Consider the following 20076-nt stretch of genomic DNA (forward strand, 5'->3'; position numbering starts at 1 on the left):
GAAACTGGTTGTTGGGTTTTACCAGTCCATGATGGTGGCTGAAGTCCTCTGGCTGTTCAGTCCAGTGGGATCTTCCGAGGATGGTATGTTGCCTCCCTGGTGCCAGGGTCAAGGATGTCTCTGAACGAACACAGGACATCCTGAAGGGGGAGGGTGAACAGCCAGAGGTCGTAGTAATAGGTACAAACGACATAGGCAGGAAGAGTGATGCAGTCCTGCAGAAGGAGTTCAGGAAGTTAGGCGGTAAGCTAAAAAGCAGGACCTCTAGGGTTGTAATCTCAGGACTACTCCCTGTGCCACGTGCCCGTGAGGCTAGAAATAGGAGTACAGTGCAGCTAAACACGTTGGCTAAACTGGTGGTGTAGGAGGGAGTATTTCAGACTTCTGGGTCATTGGGATCTCTTCCGGGGCAGGTGTGACGTGTACAAGAAGGATGGGTTGCATCTAAACTGGAGGGGCACTGATATCCTGGCTAGGAGGTTTGCTAGAGTCACTCGGGAGGATTGAAACTAGTATGGTGGGGGGGGGTGGGAACCAAAATGGTAGCTTAGAAGATGTAATAACTGAAGGGGAAATAGAGAACCAATATAAGAGAACAACATCACCCTCAGGCAGAGCAAAAAAGGTGACAAGTGTGAGAAGGGAGGTGGTCAATGCAGGATTAAGGGTGTTGTACCTAAATGCGCGCAGTATATGGAACAAGGTAAATGAGCTTGTTGCGCCCATTGAAATTGGCTGGTACGATGCTGTGGGCATCACAGAGATGTGCTGTAAGGGGATCAGGGTTGGAATCTAAATATACAAGCATATGTATCCTATCGAACGGACAGGCAGATGGGCAGAGGAGGCGGGGTTGCATTGTTAGTAAGGAATGAAGTTAAATCGATAGCACGGAGCGATATAGGATCAGAAAGCATAGAATCTCTGTGGGTAGAGTAGAGGAATCGCAAAGGTAAAAAGACCCTGATGGGAGTTATGTACAGGCCCACTAGCAGTCGTCAGGATGTAGGGCAGAAAATAAATCAGGGGAGGACGAGGCATCCATAGCTGACGAGGGAAGGCAAGGACAGCATAAAAGAAAAAGAAAAAGCATACAAAGTGGTGAGGATTAGTGGGAAGCCAGAGGATTGGGAAACCTTTAAAATGCGCAGAAGATAACTAAAAAAGCAATAAGGGGGGAGAAGATGGAATATGAGTGCAAGCTAGCTAGTAATATAAAGGAAGACAAGAAGAATTTTTTTCAATATATAAAAGGTAAGAGAGATGCAAAAATAGACATTGGACCACTGGAAAATGTGGCTGGAGAATTAATAATAGGAAACAAAGAAATGGCATAGGAACTGAAGCGTTACTTTACATCAGTCTTCACGGTGGTGAAACCAGTGGGATGCTAGAGCTTCAGGAGAATCAGGGGGCAGAGGTGAGTGCAGTAACCATCACTAAGGAGAAGGTTCTGTGGAAACTGAAAGGACTGAAGGTGGATAAATTGCCTGGACCAGATAGATTATACCCCAGGGGTATAAGAGATAGCTGAGGAGATTGTGGAGGCATTGGTGGTGATATTTCAGGAATCACTGGAGGCAGGAATGGCCCCAGAGGACTGGAAAGTGGCTAATTTAACACTGCAGTTTAAGAAGAGAGGAAGGCAGAAGGTGGGAAATTATAGGCCGGTTAGCCTGACTTCGGTTATTGGTAGGGTTTTAGAGTCCATTATTAAAGATGAAATCACGGAGTACTTGGAAGTGTATGATAAAATAGTGCTGAGTCAGTACGGCTTCGTCAAGGGGAGATCATGTCTGACAAATCTGTTAGAGTTCTTTGAAAAAGTAACAAGGCAGTTAGACAAAGGAGAACCAGTGGATGTGATTTATTTAGATTTCCAGAAGGCCTTTGACAAGGTGCCGCATAGGAGACTGTCAAATAAGTTAAGAGCCCATGGTGTGAAGGGTAAGATCCTGGCATGGATAGAAGATTGGCTGACTGGTGGAAGGCAGAGAGTGGGATAAAGGGGTCTTTTTCAGGATGGCAGCCAGTGACTAGTGGTGTGCCTCAGGGGTCTGTGCTGGGACCAGAACTTTTCACAATATACATTAATGATCTGGAAGAAGGAACTGAAGGTACTGTTGCTAAGTTTGCAGATGAAACAAAGATCTGTAGAGGAATAGGTAGTATTGAGCAAGCAGGCGGGCTGCAGAAGGACTTGGACCGGCTAGGAGAGTGGGCAAAGAAGTGGCAGATGTAATACAATGTGGAAAAGTGTGAGGCTATGCACTTTGGAAGGAGGAATGGAGGCATAGACCATTTTCTGAATGGGAAAATGCTGAAGGAATCAGAAGTACAAAGGGACTTGGGATTCCTTGTTCACGATCCTCTTAAGGTTAACGTGCAGGTTCAGTCGGCAGTTAGGAAGGCAAATGCAATGTTAGCATTCATGTCGAGAGGGCTAGAATACAAGACCAGGGATGTACTTCTGAGGCTGCATAAGGCTCTGGTCAGACCCCATTTGGAGTATTGTGAGCAGTTTTGGGCCTCGTATCTAAGGAAGGATATGCTAGCCTTGGAAAGGGTCCGGAGGAGGTTCACATGAATGATTACAGGAATGAAGAGCTTATCGTATTAGGAACGGTTGAGGACTCTGGGTCTGTACTCGTCGGAGTTTGGAAGGATGAGGGGGGATCTTATTGAAACTTATAGGATACGGCAAGGTCTGGATAGAGTGGATGTGGAGAGGATGTTTCTCTAAAAACTAAAAACAGAGGACAATCTCAGACTAAAGGGACGATCCTTAAAACAGAGATGAGGAGGAATTTCTTCAGCCAGAGGGTGGTGAATCTGTGGAACTCTTTGCCGCAGAAGGCTGTGGAGGCCAAATCACTGAGTGTCTTTAAGACAGAAATAGATAGGTTCTTGATTAATAAGGGGATCAGGGGTTACGGAGAGAAGGCTGGAGAATGGGAATGAGTAAAATATCAGCCATGATTAAATGGCGGAGCAGACGCGATGGGCCGAGTGGCCTAATTCTGTTCCTATATCTTATGGTCCCATCAAAAGCGCACCCCAGCCGCAAGTTTTCCAGGGGTGAGGGGTGGATAAATCACCTGGACCAGATAGATTATACCCCAAGGGGCGAAAAGAGATAGCTGAGGAGATTGTGGAGGCATTGGTGGTGATCCTTCAGGAATCACTGGAGGCAGGAATGGTCTCAGAGGACTGGAAAGTAGCTAATGTAACACAGCAGTTTAAGAAGAGAGGGAGGCAGAAGACAGGAAATTATAGGCCGGTTAGCCTGACTTCGGTTATTGGTAGGATTTTAGAGTCCATTATTAAAGATGAAATCACGGAGTACTTGGAAGTGTATGATAAAATAGTGCTGAGTCAGTACGGCTTCGTCAAGGGGAGGTCATGTCTGACAAATCTGTTAGAGTTCTTTGAAGAAGTAGCAAGGAAGTTAGACAAAGGAGAACCAGTGGATGTGATTTATTTAGATTTCCAGAAGGCCTTTGACAAGGTGCCGCATAGTATACTGTTAAATGAGTTAAGAGTCCATGGTGTGAAGGGTAAGATCCTGGCATGGATAGAGGATTGGCTGACTGGTGGAAGGCAGAGAGTGGGGATAAAGGGGTCTTTTTCAGGATGGCAGCCAGTGACTAGTGGTGTGCCTCAGGGGTCTGTGCTGGGACCAGAACTTTTCACAATATACATTAATGATCTGGAAGAAGGAACTGAAGGTGCTGTTGCTAAGTTTGCAGATGACACAAAGATCTGTAGAGGGATAGGTAGTATTGAGCAAGCAGGTGGGCTTCAGAAGGACTTGGACAGGCTAGGAGAGTGGGCAAAGAAGTGGCAGATGTAATACAATGTGGAAAAGTGTGAGGCTATGCACTTTGAAAGGAGTAATGGAGGCATAGACCACTTTCTGAATGGGAAAATACTTAAGAAATCAGAAGTACAAAGGGACTTGGGGTTCCTTGTTCACGATTCTCTTAAGGTTAACGTGCAGGTTCAGTCGGCAGTTAGGAAGGAAAATGCAATGTTAGTATTTATGTCGAGGAATGAAGAGCTTATCGTATGAGGAACGGTTGAGGACTCTGGGTCTGTACTCGTCGGAGTTTGGAAGGTTGAGGGGGGATCTTATTGAAACTTATAGGATACGGCGAGGCCTGGATAGAGAGGACGTGGAGAGGATGTTTCCACTTGTAGGAAAAACTAAAAACAGAGGACAATCTCAGACTAAAGGGACGCTCCTTTAAAACTGAGATGAGGAGGAATTTCTTCAGCCAGAGGGTGGTGAATCTGTGGAACTCTTTGCCGCAGAAGGCTGTGGAGGCCAAATCACTGAGTGTCTTTAAGACAGAAATAGATAGGTTCCTGATTAATAAGGGGATCAGGGGTTATGGGGAGAAGGCTGGAAAATGGAATGAGTAAAATATCAGCCATGATTAAATGGCGGAGCAGACTCGATGGGCTGAGTGGCCTAATTCTGCTCCTATGTCTTATGGTCCCGTCAAAAGCGCACCCCAGCCGCAGGTTTTCCAGCGGTGAGGGGTGGATTCATGGGGAATTACATTGGCAGCAGTGGGACCAGAAGATCCCGCTGCCAGCTAACATCCTGCCGGTGAAAAACATGTCGTGGGAGGCCAAAGAATCTGGTTTGTGTTTATCATCTACACAGGACATGGTCCTAATCCCATCCACCTGTTCTGCTCCCATATCTGTCTATCCCACCTTTCCCTCAACCACCTATCTAACGTGCTCTTAAATGTTGATATGTGATGGAATTATCTAGGCCCTTTGACACAGGTTGAGTAACAGGAAGGCTGAAAAAATGGCATGACACGGCGTCCAAGGGAGGGGCAAGGTAATTGATGCCCTCCTGCCGCCATGCCATTTTGCCAGCAGTGGGAAAGTTGGCAACTTGACCAACACCGTGAGACCAATTGAACCACTTAATTAAGACAGTTAAGGGCCACTTTCTACCGCTGTGGGGATGTGGTCCACATCGGGAATGGCCCTCTGCTACATGGTGGCCCCCAATGGGTTTAGGTAAGATCACCCTCCTTTATGTGCATTCCATGGTCTCTTCATTGGCAGATGGTGGCAATGAGCAACCCCAGATACCACTGCCAGCCAAAGCAAGGTAAGCGCCTGCTTCCATCCCCAGCAGTGGAACCTTTGCCACCACAGAAAAATTCCATGCATGGCCCCTTGTTCAATCGCGAAGACCAAACACATGTCCGACAACCTTGCAACCCCCATATCAAAAATGTTTCCCCTGCTCTCTGTCCTAAATCTCATTAAACTCATGATTATCTATCAATGTTCCAAAGCCCCTTCAGCTACCTGAAACAGTCCATTCTGTCTCATACCTTCATAATTATAAGCACCTCTATTTAATTACCCCATAACATTTTCTGCTCTAATGAAAATTACCCAAAATAAGTCTTACTTTATTTCTGTATTTTGCCATGCTTGTTGCATCCCAGTAAACCTGTGCTGTACCCTCCCAATTTTCTCCTTTGCCGAACACATACAGCACATAGACCTCCAACTATGGTCTTACTGAGTCTTTATGTAGATTGAATTCAACTTTTATAATCTGTACATGATGCCATAAACCCCTGCAACCCATTCATTTTTGATGTGCTGAGGGAGGAGGAGGTGCTGGAGCCCATCCCGAATCCCCCTGTAGGGGAGGTTCTGGAACACCGCGGCACCTCGAACTCCCCCCCTTCCGTCCCAGGTGCATCTGGTGGGCAATCTAGCCGGGCTGCCCCAGGAAACGGCCGCCAACGGGATCCCGAGTCACAGGGCAGGTATCACAGGAGTCCACCTCCAGTTCTGCTGTACCGTCTGGGGAACCACCTAGACGTAGTCAATGATGTGTTAAGTGAGTTGGTTCAACGTTGACTGCAACTGGATGCAGTGAAACTAGAAACAGGCTTCCGGCACAGGAGATGATCCAACACAGGAGATGGTCCAACACTGTTTTATTGAACTTGCTAATTGGTGTACATAATCTGCTGTGGGTTGACACTCTATTAATCTAACTGATAACCTCTTACTGGCTTGACCAGACTAGCTCTCTACCACATGGAGATGGTGCTCACTGGCTTGTGCACTCTAACTATCTCAGTAGCTGTGTCCTGTGAGAGAGTGAGAGTCTTAATGCCCTGTGGGCTTTATAGTGGTGGTGTGCTGTCTGGTAATTGGTTGTTCTGTGTCGTGTGTGTTCATTGGTTATCCTGTGTGTCAATCACTGCCTGGCTGCATCTCATTATATACATGAGTCGATATTATGACATCTCCCCTTTTTGAAATAAATTTTTGAACGTGGCGGTATATACATGCATGACTATGTACAAGTGGTGAATGAATGAACATATGTACATGGGAAGGTGTCTATCGTGCAGATCCAGAACAAACTGAACAAAATTTACAAGATTTAAGTCTATAGATTCAGTCTTTGTGACGGGCGACTAATTCTTGTCGATCGCCTCAGAGGTGGAGGGGGGGACGCCGACACCTGGACAGGTGGGATTGCTGCCATTTCGGTGGCCTCATGGACAGGCGGGAACGCTGCCAGGTCGGTGGCCACGTGGGGCGAGATGTCCTGAGGCGCATGATGACATGCGGAGAAGTGCGGTCAGGTGGTGGGCAGGGAACTTTGCGCAGCGCCCCCCTGTTGCGCCGTAGAATGGAGCAATCAGCCATTTGAACAACGAAAGACCTGGGGCAGCCTGTCTGACGACAACAGCTGGGGCTGACCAGTCTCCCTCAGGCAACTGGACGCAAAAAACATCTTCTGGAGCCAGCACAGGCAGATCCGTGGCATGAGCATCATACGTGATCTTCTGCTGGTCCCTGGATCGCTGCACTTTCTGCAGCACCGTGAGGTGGTCAAGGTCTGGAATATCGATGGCTGGAACAGTCGTCCTCGGGTTGCGGTTCATGAGCAGCTGCGCCGGAGACAAACCAGTCGACAGAGGGGTTGCCCTGTATGCCAACAACGCCAGGTTGAAATCCGAGGCTGAGTCTGCAGCCTTGCACAGCAACCGCTTGACAATATGGACTCCTTTTTCGACCTTCCCGTTTGATTGCGGGTAATGGGGACTGGATGTGATATGCCTGAAGTGGTAGGATCATGCAAAGTCAGACCACACTTGGCAGTAGAAACATGGACCGTTGTCATTCATTACTGTGAGTGGTATCCCGTGCCTGGCAAACGTTTCTTTGCAGGCCTTGATGACCTACTTGGACGTGAGGTCCGACAGTTTCACCACTTTCGGGTAGCTGGAGAAGTAGTCGACTAAGAGCACGTAATCACGCCCATTTGCGTGAAAGAGGTCTATCCCCACCTTGGACCACGGAGAAGGCACGATCTCGTGCGGTTGCAGTGTTTCCTTGGGCTGAGCTGTTTGAAATTTCTGGCATGTTGTGCAGTTGAGGACCGTGTTGGCAATGTCCTGGCTGATGCCAGGCCAGTATACTGCCTGCCGAGCTCTGCATCGACATTTCTCGACCCCAAGGTGACCCTCATGGATCTGTCTGAGCACCATGGTTTGCATGCTTTGGGGAATGACGATTCTATCTAGTTTAGATAGGGAGGGTTTAAACTAGTTCAGCAGGGGCTTGGGAACCTGAATTGTAGCTCCAGTATACAGGAGGTTGAGAGTAGTGAGGTCATGAGTAAGGTTTCAAAGTTGCAGGAGTGTACCGGCAGGCAGGAAGGTGTTTAAAGTGTGTCTTCTTCAATGCCAGGAGCATCTGGAATAAAGTGGGTGAACTTGCGGCATGGGTTGGTACCTGGGACTTCGATGTTGTGCCCATTTTGGAGACATGGATAGAGCAGGGACAGGAATGGTTGTTGCAGGTGCCGGGATTAGATACTTCAGTAAGCTCAGGGAAGGTGGTAAAAGAGGTGGAGGAGTGGCATTGTTAGTCAAGGACAGTATTACGGTGGCAGAAAGGACGTTTGATGAGGACCCGTCTACTGAGGTAGTATGGGCTGAGGTTAGAAACAGGAAAGGAGAGGTCACCCTGTTAGGGGTTTTCTGTAGGCCACCGAAAAGTGCCAGAGATGTCGAGGAAAGGATTGCAAAGATGATTCTGGATAGGAGCAAAAGCAACAGGGTAGTTGTTATGGGGGACTTTAACTTTCCAAATATTGACTGGAAACGCTATAGTTCGAGTACTTTAGATGGGTCCGTTTTTGTCTAATGTGTGCAGGAGGGTTTCCTGACACAGTATGTAGATAGGCCAACGAGAGGCGAGGCCATACTGGATTTGGTACTGGGTAATGAACCAGGACAGGTGTTAGATTTGGAGGTAGGTGAGCACTTTGATGATAGTGACAATTCGATTACGTTTACTTTAGTGATGGAAAGGGATAGGTATATACCGCAGGGCAAGAGTTATATCTGGGGGTAAGACAATTATGATGCGATGAGGCAAGACTTAGGATGCATCGGATGGAGAGGAAAACTGCAGGGGATGGGCACAATGGAAATGTGGAGCCTGTTCAAGGAACAGCTGATGCGTGTCCTTGATAAGTATGTACCTGACAGGCAGGGAGAAAGTGGTCGAGCAAGGGAACCGTGGTTTACTAAAGCAGTCGAAACACTTGTCAAGAGGAAGAAAGAGGCTTATGTAAAGTTGAGACATGAAGGTTCAGTTAGGGCGCTCGAGAGTTACAAGTTAGCTAGGAAGGACCTAAAGAGAGAGCTAAGAAGAGCCAGGAGGGGACATGAGAAGTCTTTGGCAGGTAGGATCAAGGATAACCCTAAAGCTTTCTATAGATACGTCAGGAATAAAAGAATGACGAGGGTAAGAGTAGGGCCAGTCAAGGACAGTACTGGGATGTTGTACATGGAGTCCGAGGAGATAGGAGAGGTGCTAAATGAATATTTTTTGTCAGTATTCACACAGGAAAAAGACAATGTTGTCGAGAATACTGAGATTCAGGCTACTAGACTAGAAGGGCTTGAGGTTCATAAGGAGGAGGTGTTAGCAATTCTGGAAAGTGTGAAAATAGATAAGTCCCCTGGGCCGGATGGGATTTATCCTAGGATTCTCTGGGAAGCTAGGTAGGAGATTGCTGAGCCTTTGGCTTTGATCTTTAAGTCATCTTTGTCTACAGGAATAGTGCCAGAAGACTGGAGGATAGCAAATGTTGTCCCCTTGTTCAAGAAGGGGAGTAGAGACAACCCCGGTAACTATAGACCAGTGAGCCTTACTTCTGTTGTGGGCAAAGTCTTGGAAAGGTTTATAAGAGATATGATGTATAATCATCTGCAAAGGAATAATTTGATTAGAGATAGTCAACACGGTTTTGTGAAGGGTAGGCCGTGCCTCACAAACCTTATTGAGTTCTTTGAGAAGGTGACCAAGCAGGTGGATGAGGGTAAAGCAGTTGATGTATATATGGATTTCAGCAAAGCGTTTGATAAGGTTCCCCACGGTAGGCTTCTGCAGCAAATACGGAAGCATGGGATTCAGGGTGCTTTAGCAGTTTGGATCAGAAATTGGCTAGCTGGAAGAAGACAAAGGGTGGTGGTTGATGGGAAATGTTCAGACTGGAGTCCAGTTACTAGTGGTGTACCACAAGGATCTGTTTTGGGGCCACTGCTGTTTGTCATTTTTATAAATGACCTGGAGGATGGCGTAGAAGGATGGGTGAGTACATTTGCAGATGACACTAAAGTGAGTGGCGTTGTGGACAGTGTGGAAGGATGTTACAAGTTACAGAGGGACATAGATAAGCTGCAGCACTGGGCTGAGAGGTAGCAAATGGAGTTTAATGCATAAAAATGTGAGGTAATTCATTTTGGAAGGAATAACAGGAAGACAGAGTACTGGGCTAATGGTAAGATTCTTGGTAGTGTGGATGAGCAGAGAGATCTCGGTGTCCATGTACATAGATCCCTGAAAGTTGTCACCCAGGTTGAGAGGGTTGTTAAGAAGGTGTACGGTGTGTTAGCTTTTATTGGTAGAGGGATTGAGTTTCGGAGCCATGAGGTCATGTTGCAGCTTTACAAAACTCTGGTGCAGCCGCATTTGGAGTATTGCGTGCAATTCTGGTCGCTGCATTATAGGAAGTATGTGGAAGCATTGGAAAGGGTGCAGAGGAGATTTACCAGAATATTGCCTGGTATGGAGGGAAGATCTTATGAGGGAAGGCTGAGGGACTTGAGGCTGTTTTCGTTAGAGAGAAGAAGGTCAAGAGGTGACTTAATTGAGGCATACAAGATGATCAGAGGATTAGATAGGGGGTGGACAGGGAGAGCCTTTTTCCTTGGCTGGTGATGTCTAACACAAGTGGGCATAGCTTTAAATTGAGGGTAGATAGATATAGGACAGATGTCAGAGGTAGGTTCTTTACTCAGAGAGTAGTAAGGACGTGGAATGCCCTGCCTGCAACAGTAGTGGACTCGCCAATATTAAGGGCAGTCAAATGGTCATTGGATAGGCATATGGATGATAAGGGAATAGTGTAGATGGGCTTTAGAGTGGTTTCACAGGTCGGCGCAACATCGAAGGCCGAAGGGCCTGTACTGCTCTGTAATGTTCTATGTTGTCAACCCCATGAACCCCCAGATACCTCTGCTCCCCCACATTAAACAGCTTTCCCCATTCAAAACATAGGGGGCGATTCTCCGAGCCCCGCGCCGGGACGTTGAATTGCCGCAACTGTGCCACGACGCCCCGACGCCGGCGTGCATTTCTCCGAGGTGCGGAGAATCGGCGCCATTTGCGTCGGCAGGTTTGGCGCGGTGCCGGCCACGGGCCGCTGGAATCGGCGGGGCCGCCGATTCTCCGGCCCGGATGGGCCGAGCGGCCGCCCCGATATGACAGAGTCCCGCCGGCGCCGTTCACCCCTGGTTGCTGCCGGCGGGAACTCTGCAGGAACGCTCGGGGCGGCCTGTGGAGGAGGGAAAGGGGGGCTCCTTCACCGGGGAGTGTCTTCCGATGGGGTCTGGCCCGCGATCGCGGCCCACCGATCGGCGGGTCGGCCTCTGCCCTCCCCTGGGCCTACATTCCAGCACGGCCGGCCTCTGACCACCGACCCCATGTTGGGTCGGGGCCGTCGCGCGTTAGAAGTTCCCCACGCATGCGCATGATGGCGCAGCCCAACTGTGCATGCGCAGGATTGAGCTGGCCCAACTGCGCATGCGTGGGTTGGCACGGTGCCCATTTGGCGCCACGTAAGGAGGCTGGAGCGGCGTGAACCGCTCCAGCGCTGTGCTGGCCCCCTATTGGGGCCAGAATAGGTCGTGCCCGGGCGCTGTTCACGCCGTCGTGAAATGCGATGGCGTTCACGACGGCCCGAACACTTGGCCTCCATATCGGAAAATCACCCCCATAATTTCCTTTTTGTTTTTAGGCAAAATACATCACCTCACATGTGCAGGCATCGAATTTCATTGCCATACTGTTGCCCATTCTTTCTCATTAGTATCCCCTTCTAACTTGAATTGAAAAGTAGAAGGGTTTTGTTTATTGTCACGTGTACCAAGGTACAGTGAAAAGTATTTTTCTGCGAGCCGCTCAACAGATCACTAAGTACCTGAAAAGGAAAGAAAATACATAATAGGGCAACACAAGGTACACAATGTAACTACATAACACTGGCATTTGGTGAAGCATACAGGGATGTAGCGTTGATGAAGTCAGTCCATAAGAGGGTCGTTTAGGAGTCTAGTAACAGCGATCAAGAAGCTGTTTTTGAGTCTGTTCGTGCGTGTTCTCAGACTTTTGTATCTCCTGCCCGATGGAAGAAGTTTGAAGAGTGAGTAAGCCGGGTGGGAGGGGTCTTTGATTATACTGCCCGCATTCCCCAGGCAGCGGGAGGTGTAGATGGAGTCAATGAATGGGAGACAGGTTCGTGTGATGGACTGGGCTGTGTTCATGACTCTCTGAAGTTTCTTGCAGAATATAGCAGATGCTGTAAATCGGCAAAAAAAAGCAGAAAATCTCACGAGACGTTCCGATGTAAATCCCGTCAATTGTGGGCGGGATCACATTGTAGCAATCTGCATATTAAAGCGAGACAGCTAGTCTCACTTTAATGGGCAGATTCTCCCTTGCCTCGGGGCCCTCAGGCGACCGCCGTTCAGTACTGGTCTCCACGAACGTGGACCAGGCAGAATGGCAATTGTGGGCCTGAGAACAGACGGCGACGGAACCATCCTGCATCCCCCCTCCAGTTTCACCATTGGAGGAAATCGCGGCTACCTCTACTACGTGGGACAGCCACCAGTATGTCGCACCTGTGGCAAAATGGGGCATGTTGCCGCCAACTGCAATGTCACCTTCTGCAAAAACTGCAGGCAGGAGGGACACATGACAAAGGACTGCAAGGAAGACAAGTGCTGCAACCTGTGTGGGGAGGCAACACGCGGGGCACGTACGCACAAATCATCAGCGGCGGAGTCAAAAAGGCAACCACAGAGGAGGTTCATGCACCCTCCATCGACAAAGACACCACAGCACAGAATGCTGGAAATCAACAGAAGGGCCCTCAACAAAAAGTGGAGGCCCCAGCACACCCTGACAACTCAACCCCAACCTCATCTGACGAGGATGACTCAATGGAAGAGGATGGAACAAAGAATGAAGGGGGCTGGGAAACGGTGAATAGGGAGAAACGAATGAGGAAACAGAAAAATAAACCGAAGAAATCCCTGATGGTAAATGACAAAAAGCGGCAGCTTCCAGCCAGCGGCCTTAGTGCTGACACCTCCTCCGATGAGGAAAAACAAGCTAAGGATCAGCCTCAAATAAAGAGGCCATGCACCAATGTGGAGCGGGATGTACAGACCCCCCAGATCACAGACAGAAAAGACAATGAAACACGCCAAGATCATCAACCGCTGGTCGATGGGAACAGCAATGTGACCAACGCCCACCAGACGCCAGATATTAAAAACAAGGTCACAGACCAGCTCCAGAAATTAAGGAGCAGCAACAACCCAGGCAAAAACCGGCCTGCAACCCCAACATCCACTGACTGCAACGACGGACGCCAGGGCTACACTACGCAATGCATCCTCGTCAAGTTCACAGGCCCAGTACAGACCAGGGCAGCTTTCTCAGCCCTGCAATTGTGCAACAGTTTGTGAGCACCACCGGTATGCTGGGGAACATTCAACAGCTGAAACAACCAACTGTATAGACTCTGGACTCTGAGACTGGTAAATCTACCTTTTTAAAATGGAGCTTAAAATTGCATTGATTAATGTGCGAAGCATGAAAGACACTTTGCGGTGTGGAGCCACACTCAGCTACTTGGCAAACGTGAAAGCCGACCTACTGTTCCTGCAGGAGTGTGGAATTCCACACCTCAGCAACTACAGGCGCTGGTCAAGCTCGTGGTCCTACGGGCCATCCATCTGGTCAGAAGGAAACAACTGTCATTCCTCCGGCCTGGGTATTCTGCTGCAGGGAGGCAACTTCACCATCTCCGACGTTAAGGAGGTGGTGGGCGGACGCCTCCTCGTAGCAGAAGTCAAATACAAAAACGCCCCTCTCAGACTCATTAATGTGTACGCCAGGCCGTAAAGAGTGAGCGGCTGGCAGTCCTTCAGCAACTCCCACTGCTGTTGGCCACCTACAAGCCGGTCATTCTGGGTGGTGACTTCAACTGCATCATCGATGCGGCTGGACGATCCGGCAGAGCCAACAGCAAACCAGACGCTACGTCCAGACTCCTGATGGAAACGGTAAAAGACGCCAAGCTGCTCGCCGTCTTCAGCAACTCTGCAGACGGAGCGCAGTATAGATACACATGGTCACAGCCAGATGGGTCTGTCCACTCCAGGATAGACTTCTTCTTTGTGTCCCGTGCGTTCACGGTCAGGTCCACCGATGTTAAGCCGGTGTTCTTCTCTGACCACTGCCTCCTACTGGCCGACTGCCACCTGCAGGAAGACCAGGGGGCGGGCAGGGGGACATGGAAGCTGAATGTAAAACTGCTGACTCCTGAGAACTTCGAGGAACTTAAAAGGGATTACAAAAGTTGGAGAACCGTGAAACCCATCTTTGAGTCTCCACATCTCTGGTGGGAAGCAATCAAGGGGAACATGAAAAGGTTTTTAATCCTCAAAGGCATTCAAAAGGTGAGAGAGAGACGAGGGGCCATGTCCAGGCTCCAGAAAAGTATGCAGAATTTGCTGCAGCTGCAGTTGATGGGGATTGATGTCAAGGAGGATCTCCAAGAGGTGAAGAGCCAGCAAGCCTTGCTCTACACCTCGGAGGCCTCCAGGGTTATCTTCCGTTCCAGAGTCCGTTCCGTGGAGCAGGATGAAAAGTCCTCATGCTTCTTCTTCCAAAAGGTGCACAGAGAGACCTCTGTGATCAGCAGCCTGAAGGAAGAAGATGGCTCTGTAAAGTCATCGCAGTCTGACATCCTGAGGATCAGCAAATCCTTTTATGCCGGACTGTATGATCTGAAGCCAACAGATAGCACTGTTTCCCAGACCTTCCTGTCATCTATCACGGAGATGTTAGGCGACAGCGAGCGGGAAAACCTGGACAAACCGCTAACTCTGGATGAGCTGACAAAGGCCGTCAAGTCCTTTGAGATGAGTAAAACTCCCGGAAGTGACGGCTTACTGGCTGAGTTGCATTCGGCTCTGTGGGACTGGATGGGCCCAGACCTGCTGGAAGTGTACGAGAGTATGCTTCTGGACAGCAGCATGTCAGAATCCATGAGGAAAGGCATCATCACCTTTATCTACAAGCAGAAGGGGGAAAGGGAAGAAATTCGAAATTGGCGACCCATTTCATTGTTGAATGTGGATTATAAGATTCTAGCCAAGGTCATCGTCAATCGGGTCAAGTCTGCTCTGGAGTCGGTGATCCACCCTGACCAGATCTGTGCTGTACCCGGCAGGAAGATCTCTGATAGCCTCGCGCCACTCAGGGATACGATCGCCTACGTGCAGGACAGGAAGGTGGACACCTACCTCATCAGCCTTGACCAGGAGAAGGCTTTTGACATAATATCGCACACCTATGTGATGGATGTGCTCTCCAAAATGGGGTTTGGGGAGGGAATTCACAATTGGATCAAACTGCTCTACACAAACATCTATAGCGCAGTCTCAATCAATGGGTGGGAATCAGAAAAGTTCCAGATCAAATCTGGAGTCAGGCAGGGCTGCCCTCTCTCCTCGGCACTGTTTGTGTGCTGCATAGAACCTTTTGCCGAGTCCATCAGGAAGGATCCGGGTATAAGAGGAGAGACGATCCCAGGCAGCGGAGGCGTGCAAGTCAAGGCCTCCCTGTACATGGACGACATCGCTGTCTTCTGCTCAGATCCCGCGTCTGTATGCAGGCTCTTGAATGCCTGCGACCAGTTCGAACTGGCCTCAGGATCCAAGGTAAATCGCGGCAAGAGCGAGGCCGTGTTCTTTGGGAACTGGGCCGACCGGTCCTTTGTCCTCTTCACTGTCAGGTCAGATTACTTGAAGGTGCTGGGGATATGGTTCGGAGCGGCTGGGGCGTGCACCAAAAACTGGGAGGAACGCATAGCCAAGATAAGACAGAAACTGGGCATGTGGGAGCAATGCTCCCTCTCCATTGCGTGCAAAACCATGGTCATCAGGTGTGAGGTACTCTCGGTGTTACTGTACGTAGCGCAGGTCTGGCCCATTACCCGACCCTAGCAGCAGTCACCCGGGCCATCTTCAAATTCATATGGAGACCCAAGATGGACCGTGTCCGAAGGGACACCATGTACAAACCTCTGGATAAGGGAGGGAGAAACGTACCCAACGTCTCCCTCATCCTGATGGCCACCTTTGTGTGCAGCTGCATCTAGCTGTGCGTGGACCCCCGGTATGCAAACACCAAGTGTCACTACATACTGAGGTTCTACCTGTCCCCGGTGTTACGAAGGATGGGCCTGGCCTCATTGTCGCGGAACACTCCAAGTAGTTAGACCGTGCCATACCACCTGTCCCTCGTGGAAATACTTTTGAAGAAAAACACCTTTGACCACAAGGCAATGAATCAGTGGTCAGCACATAATGTCCTCGAGGCCCTCAGGGAAAAGGAGACTGTGGAGGACATTGGATGGTTCCCTGAGCAGACTGCCAGAGTCATCTGGCAGAACGCCTCATCACCAGAACTTTCAAACAAGCACCAAGACCTAGCTTGGCTGATGGTGAGAAGGGCCCTCCCCGTCAGATTCTTCATGTAACCCGAAGGCTCAGTGCCGTTGCACGCTGCCCTCGGAGTGGCTGTGGGGAAATGAGACGGTCACCCACCTCCTTGTGGAATGTGCCTTTGCAAAGAAGGTCTGGAGAGAGATGCAGTGGTACTTGTCAAGGTTTTTCCCGAGCAGCTCTGTGACACAGGACTGTGCTCTATGGACTGTTTCCAGGGACACACACCGAGACAAACATCAAATGTTGCTGAAAGGTCATCAACTCGGTGAAAGACGCTCTTTGGTCTGCCCGAAACATAAGAACATAAGAACTAGGAGCAGGAGTAGGCCATCTGGCCCCTCGAGCCTGCTCCACCATTCAATGAGATCATGGCTGATCTTTTGTGGACTCAGCTCCACTTTCCGGCCCGAACACCATAACCCTTAATCCCTTTATTCTTCAAAAAACTATCTATCTTTATCTTAAAAACATTTAATGAAGGAGCCTCTACTGCTTCACTGGGCAAGGAATTCCATAGATTCAAAACCCTTTGGGTGAAGAAGTTCCTCCTAAACTCAGTCCTAAATCTACTTCCCCTTATTTTGAGGCTATGCCCCCTAGTTCTGCTTTCACCCGCCAGTGGAAACAACCTGCCCACATCTATCCTATCTATTCCCTTCATAATCTTATATGTTTCTATAAGATCCCCCCTCATCCTTCTAAATTCCAACGAGTACAGTCCCAGTCTACTCAACCTCTCCTCGTAATCCAACCCCTTCAGCTCTGGGATTAACCTAGTGAATCTCCTCTGCACACCCTCCAGTGCCAGTACGTCCTTTCTCAAGTAAGGAGACCAAAACTGAACACAATACTCCAGTTGTGGCCTCACTAACACCTTATACAATTGCAGCATAACCTCCCTAGTCTTAAACTCCATCCCTCTAGCAATGAAGGACAAAATTCCATTTGCCTTCTTAATCACCTGTTGCACCTGAAAACCAACTTTCTGCGACTCATGCACTAGCACACCCAGGTCTCTCTGCACAGCAGCATGTTTTACTATTTAATCCCTTTTGCTGTTATTCCTACCAAAATGGATAACCTCACATTTGTCAACATTGTATTCCATCTGCCAGACCCTAGCCCATTCACTTAGCCTGTCCAAATCCCTCTGCAGACTTCCAGTATCCTCTGCACTTTTTGCTTTACCACTTATCTTAGTGTCGTCTGCAAACTTGGACACATTGCCCTTGGTCCCCAACTCCAAATCATCTATGTAAATTGTGAACAGTTGTGGGCCCAACACTGATCCCTGACGGACACCACTAGCTACTGATTGCCAACCAGAGAAACACCCATTAATCCCCACTCTTTGCTTTCTATTAATTAACCAATCCTCTATCCATGCTACTACTTTCCCCTTAATGCCATGCATCTTTATCTTATGCAACAACCTTTTGTGTGGCACCTTGTCAAAGGCTTTCTGGAAATCCAGATATACCACATCCATTGGCTCCCCGTTATCTACCGCACTGTTAATGTCCTCAAAAAATTCCACTAAATTAGTTAGGCACGACCTGCCCTTTAAGAACCCATGCTGCGTCTGTCCAATGGGACAATTTCCATCCAGATGCCTCGCTATTTCTTCCTTGATGATAGATTCCAGCATCTTCCCTACTACCGAAGTTAAGCTCACTGGCCTATAATTACCCGCTTTCTGCCTACCTCCTTTTTTAAACAGTGGTGTCACATTTGCTAATTTCCAATCCGCCGGGACAACCCCAGAGTCTAGTGAATTTTGGTAAATTATCACTAGTGCATTTGCAATTTCCCCAGCCATCTCTTTTAGCACTCTGGGATGCATTCCATCAGGGCCAGGAGACTTGTCTACCTTTAGCCCCATTAGCTTGCCCATCACTACCTCCTTGGTGATATCAATCCTCTCAAGGTCCTCACCTGTCATAGCCTCATTTCCATCAGTCACTGGCATGTTATTTGTGTCTTCCACTGTGAAGACCGACCCAAAAAACCTGTTCAGTTCCTCAGCCATTTCCTCATCTCCCATTATTAAATCTCCCTTCTCATCCTCTAAAGGACCAATATTTACCTTAGCCACTCTTTTTTGTTTTATGTATTTGTAGAAACTTTTACTATCTGTTTTTATATTCTGAGCAAGTTTACTCTCATAATCTATCTTACTCTTCTTTATAGCTTTTTTAGTAGCTTTCTATTGCCCCCTAAAGATTTCCCAGTCCTCTAGTCTCCCACTGATCTTTGCTACTTTGTATGTTTTTTCCTTCAATTTGATACTCTCCCTTATTTCCTTAGATATCCACGGTCGATTTTCCCTCTTTTTACCGTCCTTCCTTTTTGGTGGTATAAACCTTTGCTGGGCACTGTGAAAAATCACTTGGAAGGTTCTCCACTGTTCCTCAACTGTTTCACCATAAAGTATTTGCTCCCAGTCTACCTTAGCTAGTTCTTCTCTCATCCATTGTAATCTCCTTTGTTTAAGCACAAAACACTAGTGCTTGGTTTTACCTTCTCACCCTCCATCTGTATTTTAAATTCCACCATATTGTGATCGCTCCTTCCGAGAGGATCCCTAACTATGAAATCCTGAATCAATCCTGTCTCATTACACAGGACCAGATCTAGGACCGCTTGTTCCCTCGTAGGTTCCATTACATACTGTTCGAGGAAACTATCGCGGATACATTCTATAAACTCCTCCTCAAGGCTGCCTTGACCGACCTGGTTAAACCAATCAACATGAAGATTAAAATCCCCCATGATAACTGCTGTACCATTTCTACATGCATCTGTTATTTCTTTGTTTATTGCCTGCCCCACCATAATGTTACTATTTGGTGGCCTATAGATTACTCCTATCAGTGACTTTTTCGCCTTACTATTCCTGATTTCCACCCAAATGGATTCAACCTTATCCTCCATAGCACCGATGTCATCCCTTACTGTTGCCCGGATGTCATCCTTAAATAACAGAGCTACACCACCTCCCGTACCATCCACTCTGTCCTTCCGAAAAGTTTGATACCCTCGGATATTTAACTCCCAGTCGTGACCATCCTTTAACCATGTTTCAGTAATGGGCACTAAATCATAGTCGTTCACAATGATTTGCGCCATCAATTCATTTACCTTATTCCGAAACTTGCTGATCTTCCAGTGCAAAGAATTGTCTTCGACCGAATGTTACAGACTGGCACATTCCAAGGTCCAGGACTACGTGCTGAGGGATGCACTCAGGCTTGGGGCAGCTGGCGCCAAGGCGCAATGGGGAAAGACCACGGTGTAAGGTCTTACCAGCAAATGTACATCGAGGGGTGGGTAACAGTGTAAAAACCCTCGGTCTGGGTCATTAACACTCCAATGTATAAAAGAAACATGACAATGTAAATATTTAAGAAAGAATTGTAACGTAAAGAGGGATATGTGTGTAATGTCATCCCAATTGAATGGAAGAAAGTCAAGTGAATGTGTAACTTTGATGGCAATGGACAGTCAAGACAATTCAAAATGTTCTGTAATGTTTATTAGAGATTTTATGAATAAAGTATATTTGTAAAAAAAAAATTGTGGGCTCTCCCAGGGGATCGGAGGCTCCCAGGTGCATGCCCTTTGGGCAGGGTGGCACCCTTGCACTGATGGTTCCAACCAGGCATTCTGGCACTGCCAAGGTGCCCATGTCAGCTGACAGGGGCACTGTCAGGTTGGCACTGCCAAGGTGGCATTTTTTGCATGGTGAGAGATCTGGCAAGGGAATGCCCTTCACAGGTGCTGTGGGGGCCGGGGGCCCTCTTTTGGTGCGTTGAGGCTTGGGGGTGGTCAGGGGTCACTTTGTGGGCTCCAGTGATTGGGACACCATTTAAAAATGACACCCTGATCTCTCACTACACTGGGGACT

General features: G+C 48.4%; 1 protein-coding gene across 1 annotated transcript in view; it reads left to right on the forward strand.

Moving 5' to 3' along the window:
* ksr2 (kinase suppressor of ras 2) overlaps positions 1-20076 on the forward strand; it is an 815194-nt gene that overhangs the window by 564420 nt on the left and 230698 nt on the right. The gene's annotated exons all lie outside the window — the stretch shown is intronic.

This window comes from Scyliorhinus torazame, chromosome 1 (genome assembly GCF_047496885.1).
Source record: "Scyliorhinus torazame isolate Kashiwa2021f chromosome 1, sScyTor2.1, whole genome shotgun sequence".
NCBI classification, from domain to species: Eukaryota; Metazoa; Chordata; class Chondrichthyes; order Carcharhiniformes; family Scyliorhinidae; genus Scyliorhinus; species Scyliorhinus torazame.